Source organism: Microtus ochrogaster, chromosome 5 (genome assembly GCF_000317375.1).
Source record: "Microtus ochrogaster isolate Prairie Vole_2 chromosome 5, MicOch1.0, whole genome shotgun sequence".
In the NCBI taxonomy this organism is placed as follows: Eukaryota; Metazoa; Chordata; class Mammalia; order Rodentia; family Cricetidae; genus Microtus; species Microtus ochrogaster.
Window position 1 is genome coordinate 89911113 of NC_022012.1, and position 7877 is coordinate 89918989.

Genomic DNA, 7877 nt, shown 5'->3' on the forward strand with positions numbered 1-7877 from the left:
AGAGAGAGAGAGAGAGAGAGAGAGAGAGAGAGAGAGAGAGAGAGAGAGAGGATGTTATCGCAAATAAATAAATTCCATTTCAATGCTTTAGTCAAAGCACAACAAATTTAAATGATAGAAACACATTGTTTTTTATCAGTAGATGTTCACACAATGATATTAATGAGCATAAAACTTCTTTCCTATTTTAAATAATTAAAATAATAGAGAAATTCTGTCTGTCATCCAGATGGATTTTAAGTCTAAGCATATAAGGGAGATCGCTGTGTGCTATTAAGTGGACTGAACAGTGTCTCTCCCAAACTCAAGACCCAGCCTGCACTAGCTACCTTCCTTGCTGTCAGTCAAATGCCTGACAAGAAGCAACACTGGAGAGGGAAGATGCAGTCTATCATGGCCAAGAAGAGGTGGCAGCCGGAACAGGATGGCAGGACCTGGCGCTGTGCGTGTGCACTGTGCAGTGTGGTCTACTCACAGGAGAGCTCACCAGTTGGGCCTCATTGTCTATTAAAAATTCCAGAACCTCCCAAAACAACATGACCAGCTGGGGATGGAATATTCACATGGATGAGCCTGTGATGGGCGCTCCTTCTGGAAGCCATAGCAAGCCCCAACCTCTCATGAATAAAGTGACAGACTCGAGCAAGGTGATGAAGGGGAGGGTCTGACTCACTTCTCAGCCTCTGATATGACTGTGTCTGGGGGGAAAGGGACTGAGTCGAGCATGGTCATGAAGGTGAGGGCCTAATGCAGGATGAGTGTGTTCTTCCAAGTGGAGGGACACACAGAAATGTGTGCAGAGAGAAACCCAATGTGTGCAGGGAGATCTGACAGCCAAAGAACCTGCCCACTCCTTGACCCTGAACTTTCAGGCTTCACTACTGTAAGAAAGCAAAGTTCTAGTGGACAAGACTCACAATATGTGGGCTTTTAAGGAAGCCCTAGAAAATGATACAAATAGAAGAGAATCCCCGTGTGTGTGCGCACCTGTGTGTGTGCGTGTATGTGCCTGTGCATGAGCGAATGCTTGCATCAATGACCCACTCTTTAAAGTGCTTCTCAAAAAGTCCTGCACATACTGATTCGGTTTGTTGAAGGCTTGGACCCCAGTAATACAACTACTGGGAGATGCTGGAGTGTTTAGGAAGCCAGACACAGTAGAACAAAGTTGGTAACTGGGAGATACCATTAATGGGGTGATGGCACCCCTTTCCCTTTCTCTCTGTCTACCAGCTGCCATGAGGTGAGCAGCTTCTTCCTCCACATATTCCCTGCCAAGAAATGCTTCCTGGTCACAGGCCAAAGACAACAGAGCCAGGGCACCAAAGACGAGACCTTTGAAACCAGGGTCAGCATTGTCTTCTTTCCTTCTTTATCCGCTCATTATCTTAGTGATCTCTCTCTCTCTCTCTCTCTCTCTCTCTCTCTCTCTCTCTTTCTCTCTCTCTCTCTGCGCGCGAGAGAGATTCCTAGAAGTGAATATACCAAAGCCTTACTGTATTTATAGATGATTTTAGTTTTCTTATGTTATTCTTTTCTGTGAGTTATTTATATTGTAATAAATAATTTTAAAATGTTTAATATGGTCTATACACTCATTTATGAAGTTTAATGAGTTTGTTTGCTTGTGTGTTTTGCCTTATTATATAGGGTATCCAAACAAAGATTTCTTGCTAAAATCCTTATTCTAAAAGCTGTTCTGTCAACCCATGTATGAAGATGTGAGGTGAATTTGCACTTGTTCATCTGCCTCTTAAACAAGGTGGAAGAGCTCTGCACGGATGGCCCAGACAGGCTGCAGTTCCTGCCTCAGTGACGAAAGAAATGGCTCCAAGACAGTCCCACTCCGACACTGTGAGGCTTGATGCTTAGGGGTTCAGGCTCCGGCACATGCACACATGCACACATGCACACATGCACACATGCACACACACCTGACTATGCCCTCTCTACCCACAAATCATCATTCAGGTAGAGCAAAGAAGACAACCCTGAGGCTCTGGAGCTCCAGCAAGTACAAACCTCACTGTGCCAAGGGATGATGTAGGGTCACCTCGGCATTTCATCCGAAGGAAACAGAATGTCACGACACTCTTGCCAGTCTCTTGTTCTTTCTCTGTTTTTCTTGATCTCTTCTGAGATCCTAAAATTCTACCTGATTCATTAAATATGGACGTAAGTCTGATGACTGCCATGCTTGTGAGCTGACATGGAGCAGCAGACATCTGGAAGGCCTAAGTGATGAGAACAGAGCGTGGCCAACAGCTGGCTTTCAGGTGGGTGTGCTGGAAACCCAGATGTGTGATCTCCTCAGAAACGAAGAGTACGGTGAAAGAGTATAGTGAATGGTCAACACACAGTTGATCTGAAAGACTCAATCCTCAGCTCCCTCCCTTCCGCACCTATGAGCTCCTGAGAGGGAAGTGGGGAAGGGCATGCAGGCGCCCCGGAGCTGCTGCTGCCCCTTGTTCTATGATTGCTGGGCATTGATCTGGAAATGCGACTGTGTGCTGTGGTTCTCTGACAATGAGCTTCTCATCTAATTCCAGTTTCTGTACAAGACCAGCTCAGCTCACTCCACCATGCTTGAATAGAACGTAGTTGGCCCCACCCCACAAGTCACTTTGAGCCTCATACCAAAGGATCCAATTGTGGCTATCTAATCAGTCTTCTGACCATCTACCTCAGTCCCCAGAATGACCCAGATAATTTGAGCAGCCACAGAGTAGCCCAGTCACAGTCCACATCAGACCATCTGGTAGCTCTGTCTCCTCCAAGGGTAGCCCAGGAAGACCATCTGCTTTGATGCTCTGTACGCCCTGCCCAGAGAGGCGAGAGCTGAGGCCTGTCACACACCAGCAAGTCATTGTCCTTGTGCCTCTGTGTGAACCAACGAGATTCCAAGATGCACTGTCGCTCAGCTGCTCTCAAACTGGTAGAGCCTGCTTTGCATTCTCAGTGAACATGTCGGAATATTCCAAATGCAAATTAAACTTTATGGGTGCCATAACCTTGGCCATTTATTGCAGCTGATCCAGTAATTGCCTGATGTTGCAAAAATATAGCCAAGCCTCCTCTGGTTCCTCCTCCTCTTCCGCTATTACATATCCAACTGGCATGTTGACTAAGCCTGTTTCCTTGAACTAGTTCTTTGGCTAATGCTTTTAGTGAAAGCCCTCTGCACACGAGCAATCAGAACCAGGCTCAGCAAGAGATGTGCAGGAGAACTGAAAGTCACATACATCAGTACACTGAGTAGACAATAAGCAAGAAACAAGTGGGGTTAGCACGCCAAGGGAATCGGCTTACATAAAATTGTAAAGAAAGTTAGAAAAATAGGTCAGGTAAAGACAAGTGGTGATTACAAAATCTATAGTGATCAAATTATTCAGTTGAAGGGGAAAATGAAATTTGTAAGAAATGGGTGGGCCTAGAAAAGTAACATTCAGGGAAAAAATGATAAAATGAAAACCACATGCTCATTCTCATAGGCGGCTCTTGGCTTACAATGTAAACACATTTGTATGTAAACAATCGTAAGTGTAAGCATAGTGTAGCATTTAGAGAGGGAATAGAGGGTAGACCCAGGGCGCAGAAGTCACGAAAGAGGATGTAAGGCTAAGACTTTCCTACTTACACCTCTGCCACGGTTCCTCTTTGTCCGTTTTGTCTTGTTTTTCTTACTATGGATAAGAATTCAACCTTTTAGACACAAAAGCAGAAAGAGCCAGTTTTGCGGCCCAAAGAATCCCATATGTTTTCTCCCAGGCAGTGACCGTGGAGGTTGGGCCTTCTTTCTCTTTCTGCTGATCGTTCGTATGCTGGGAATGAGAAACCACTGGTCACTAAATGCATTTTTTTATATTGGCCCATTTAGAAAGAGTGATTTTTAAAAAAAAATATTTTTGGAGGGAGAGGTTTTATAACCTGAAATCTGAAAATTTTCCATTTTTTGTACAACCTTCTATTTAAAAATTCTATTATAGTGTTATTTAATGTTTTCAATATATAAAATAACATGTTTTTAATCATATGTGGTGATATTTTGTTTGTGATCTCACAAATAAAGCTTGCCTGAAGTCCCGACTGCAGAGCTAAGCCACTAGTTAGCCATAGAGGCCAGACAGTGGAGGCACACACCTTTAATTGCAGCACTAGGGAGACAGAGGGTGTTACTGAGTCAAGGCTGGGCTGACCGTGGATCATAACCCCAGACTGTGAGGAACAGAGCCGTGGGGCAGAGCAGGACAGAAAATGCCAGTGTCCTACAGAGGTTCAGGTCTTCTGTTTTGATACAGCTTCCCCCTAGCCCTGGTATCTGAGCCTGTGCTAGCAGGGGATGCTTTGGGATCATTCTTCCATTGTCTTGGTGACTACTCTTTGGCTCCTCCCGCCCACATTAACCTTATGAAACCAACAGCAGCTTGGCTGTTCCTGGTGTTCTCTCCAAGCACACACTTTCATTTATCATAATCTTCCAGGCTGAAACAATTCTAAATCTTTAAGCTACCCTTCCTCTTTAACTACAGAGTCTACCTTTAGTCTGCTTATTTTTCTTCTCTTTTTAAGAGGAGCAATGTGGTACTCTGCACAGTTGGAGACTCCCTCTGCCTAATACCCTTATTTGGTGCCTTTCAATTCTGTTTCCATAAAACATTAAGACGTTGACATAATTCAACCAAGTTCTTTCCCCCTTTGTAGGAAAGCCGGCCTTTCCTCCAGACTCCCTAAGAAGCCCCTTGCTATGGACTACGAACACATCAGAATGGCTATTTCCCCCCACATGACAGTCCAGCATTCTGGTCACAAGCACTTAGAAAATCTCGAAGGATGACATGATTTCCCACAGCTCCCCCAGAACCCCTCTTCCCACCCAGATCTTGATAGCTTAGGCTTTTTCAAGCATGTGTAATGGCAGAACAGCAGAAGTAGGCAAAGTTTTTATAAAGTAGCCTTGGAATTGACTGCGATCACAAAGTCTTTTGCTGAGCAGTGCAGCTGTGCCAGGCTCTACCCAGGACCTGTTTCCAAAGAGAAATTTGTCATGGCAACCCCCACCGCTCCGGCACCACCATCTCTACTGCATCTTCATGACAACCCCCACCCTTTCAGGCACCATCTCTACTGCATCTTAATCTGTCTGCACTGCTGCGACAAAATTAAGAAGGCTGGGTAGTGTACAACACAGCATGTCTTCACAGAATAAAGGGAACTGAAAGACAATAAGCCTTCTGATTGTTCCCTCTGGCTCTTATCATAAAGTAGTAATATAAGACCTCAACTAAATACCAGCATAAAGGGTGTGTGTGTGTGCGCGCGCGCGCGCAGTATATTCAAATTACTGGCTGCATCTTTGTGCAGTGTGAGATTTAGGCCAAATTGAAGGGGACAGAAACAATGGTATGTAAATCTGTGCATAGGATTTGGAAAACATGAATGGTTTTGCTTACTCTTTTGTACATCTCTGTCTTTGACATGAGAATCATATGTTTGCCTGTATCCCCTATCACAGGATGACAGACTACACCAACATCAGAGTGCACATCCAACCCAAAGATGCAGAGTGACTCCAGAGAGGAACAGACAACCCACAAATACATGCCTCACAGTAATGGATGCTTCTTGTTTTAGCCAGAGGTCTGGGGTGACTTGCTACTCAGCAGAGGCTGACAGACATAGAGTGAAGGAGTCAGATCCTCAAAAGTTAAGTTTGTGGCTCATGTTCAGATTCCTGTAACTTGTAACAGCTCCAAATTACTGCACCTCTGCCTATCCAAATCCTGAGACAAATGGAACAGTATCTCAGGGGACCTAAACCTCTTGGTGCTCAAGGCAGAGAGCTTCCAAGAGGATTGCTGCCACCACTGGGCCATCTGTCCAGGACACACATGGGGGGCGATTCTGTAGTGGATCTGCCTCTCTTTGTTCTACTGGGTGTTAAACACATCCCTTGGCACCAAACGTGACGTCAGCAGTCCAGAAGATGAGGTGATCATCACACCAAATGCTGTCCTTGTGTCTGTTTTCTCTTCAGCACTGATGGAATCCTTTGTGAGGTGTTCTCCCTCAGTGGAGCTGTCATCAGTAGCAATGTCTGACCTCCGGATGCTACGTCCTCATAAAAGGCTGCCTCTCTGTGTAAGCTGGCACCTGATCCTTTTCTCCCCAGGAAACAGATGCTCTGTGTCTCTGGATCCTAACTCTCCAGTAAGGACTCAATCATGCCCTGTGTGCTCCACAGGGTTTCCCACAGGGTCCTCCATGTGCTTTTAAAATACAGACAAACCACATTCCCTGAGTCCTCTTCATCCCCACTCTTGTTTACTCTTTCTAAGAATTTAATAACTAGAATGACTTTCCTTCAGGAAAGGGTCTGTGGTGATTATCTCCTGCTTTTGCTGCTATTGTGAGGTTTTGAAATAATACCTCAGAGTAGCTTTCATAGTTCTCTGAGGGAACAAACCACACCATTATTGGGGGAGGAGTCACTATAATTCTGTTTGTAAAGATGAAGTCATTTTGGCTTTTTGGATGCCTGGAGTGATAGCATTTCTAAATATGTATATTTATGTTGTGTATGCTGGGGAGGTGGGGAGGAGGGAGTGCTGGTGCATGTGGATGTCGGGTGATGATTTGTAGAGGTCAGTTCTCTCTTACATGGTAGATTCCCGAGACTGAACACAGGTCATCAGACCCAGTTGCCTTTACCCACTGACCCATCTCATCAGCCCCCCCCCCCCACACACATACACACTAAAAGAAAAGAAAGGTGTTGAGCCAGCGAACTCCATAGCAGCAGGATTGAACCAGCGACCTAAGCCAGAGCAGACCTGGGACATTGAACTCCATGGGAACAGGAGTAAATCCAGACCAGGGACATTTGTGGAAGCAGGACTGAGTCAGTGACCTAGGCTGGAACAAACCTGAAACAGTGAACTCCACAGGAGTAGGCATAGAGGAGCAACCTCTGAGGGAGTGGGCTTGAGCCAGAGACCTCTGCGGGTCCAGGCATGAGTCAGAGACCTATGAGGGTGTAGGCAGGATCCAGAGACCTCTGTGTGTCCAGGCATGAGTCAGAGACCTATGAAGGTGTAGGCAGGATCCAGAGACCTTTGCGTGTCCAGGAATGAGTTTGGGACCTTTGAGGGAGTAGGCCTGAGCCAGGACATCTGCAGATCCTGGCATCAATCTGGGACCTCCAATGGTGTTGGCTGGAACCAAAAACCTCTGCATGTCTGGGTGTGAGTCTAGGACCTCTGAGGGAGTAGGCCTGAGTGAGGTCCTCTGTGGGTTCAGGCATACCCAAGTCGGGGACCTCTGAGGGAGTAAATCAGAAACAGACACCTTTTCAGGACCAACCCCAAACCATGGACCTCTGCAGAAGTAGATCCAGACCAAGGACATTTACAGAAACAGGTCTGAGTGAGTGAACTCAATGGGAGTGGAGCAAACCCCAGGAGCGCCGAGCGACTTCCAGGAACATGAACTGACCGACAGAGTAACTGAAACTGTGGCACTGACTGCATCAAGAGGAACAACTCTCTGAGCCTCGGAGCCACTGGCACCTGGAAGACTGATCACCAGAGTCACAGACAGCCCCAACTACACCAATTAGAGGAAAAGATGGGTAGATAAGGTAAGAACACATGCAACACCACAAAGAGCAACACGACACCACTAAGATCTAGTGACCCTACAATAGCAAGACTTGAACAACCAAATATAGATGAGGCAGAAGAAAATGACCTAAACCTAACTTCAGGAGAATGTTTGAGGCCCGCAAAGAGGAAATGAGAAATTCCCTCAAAGAAATGGAGGAAAAGACGAACAAAAAAATGGAAGACATCAACAAATCCCTTAAAGAAAACCAAAAAAAA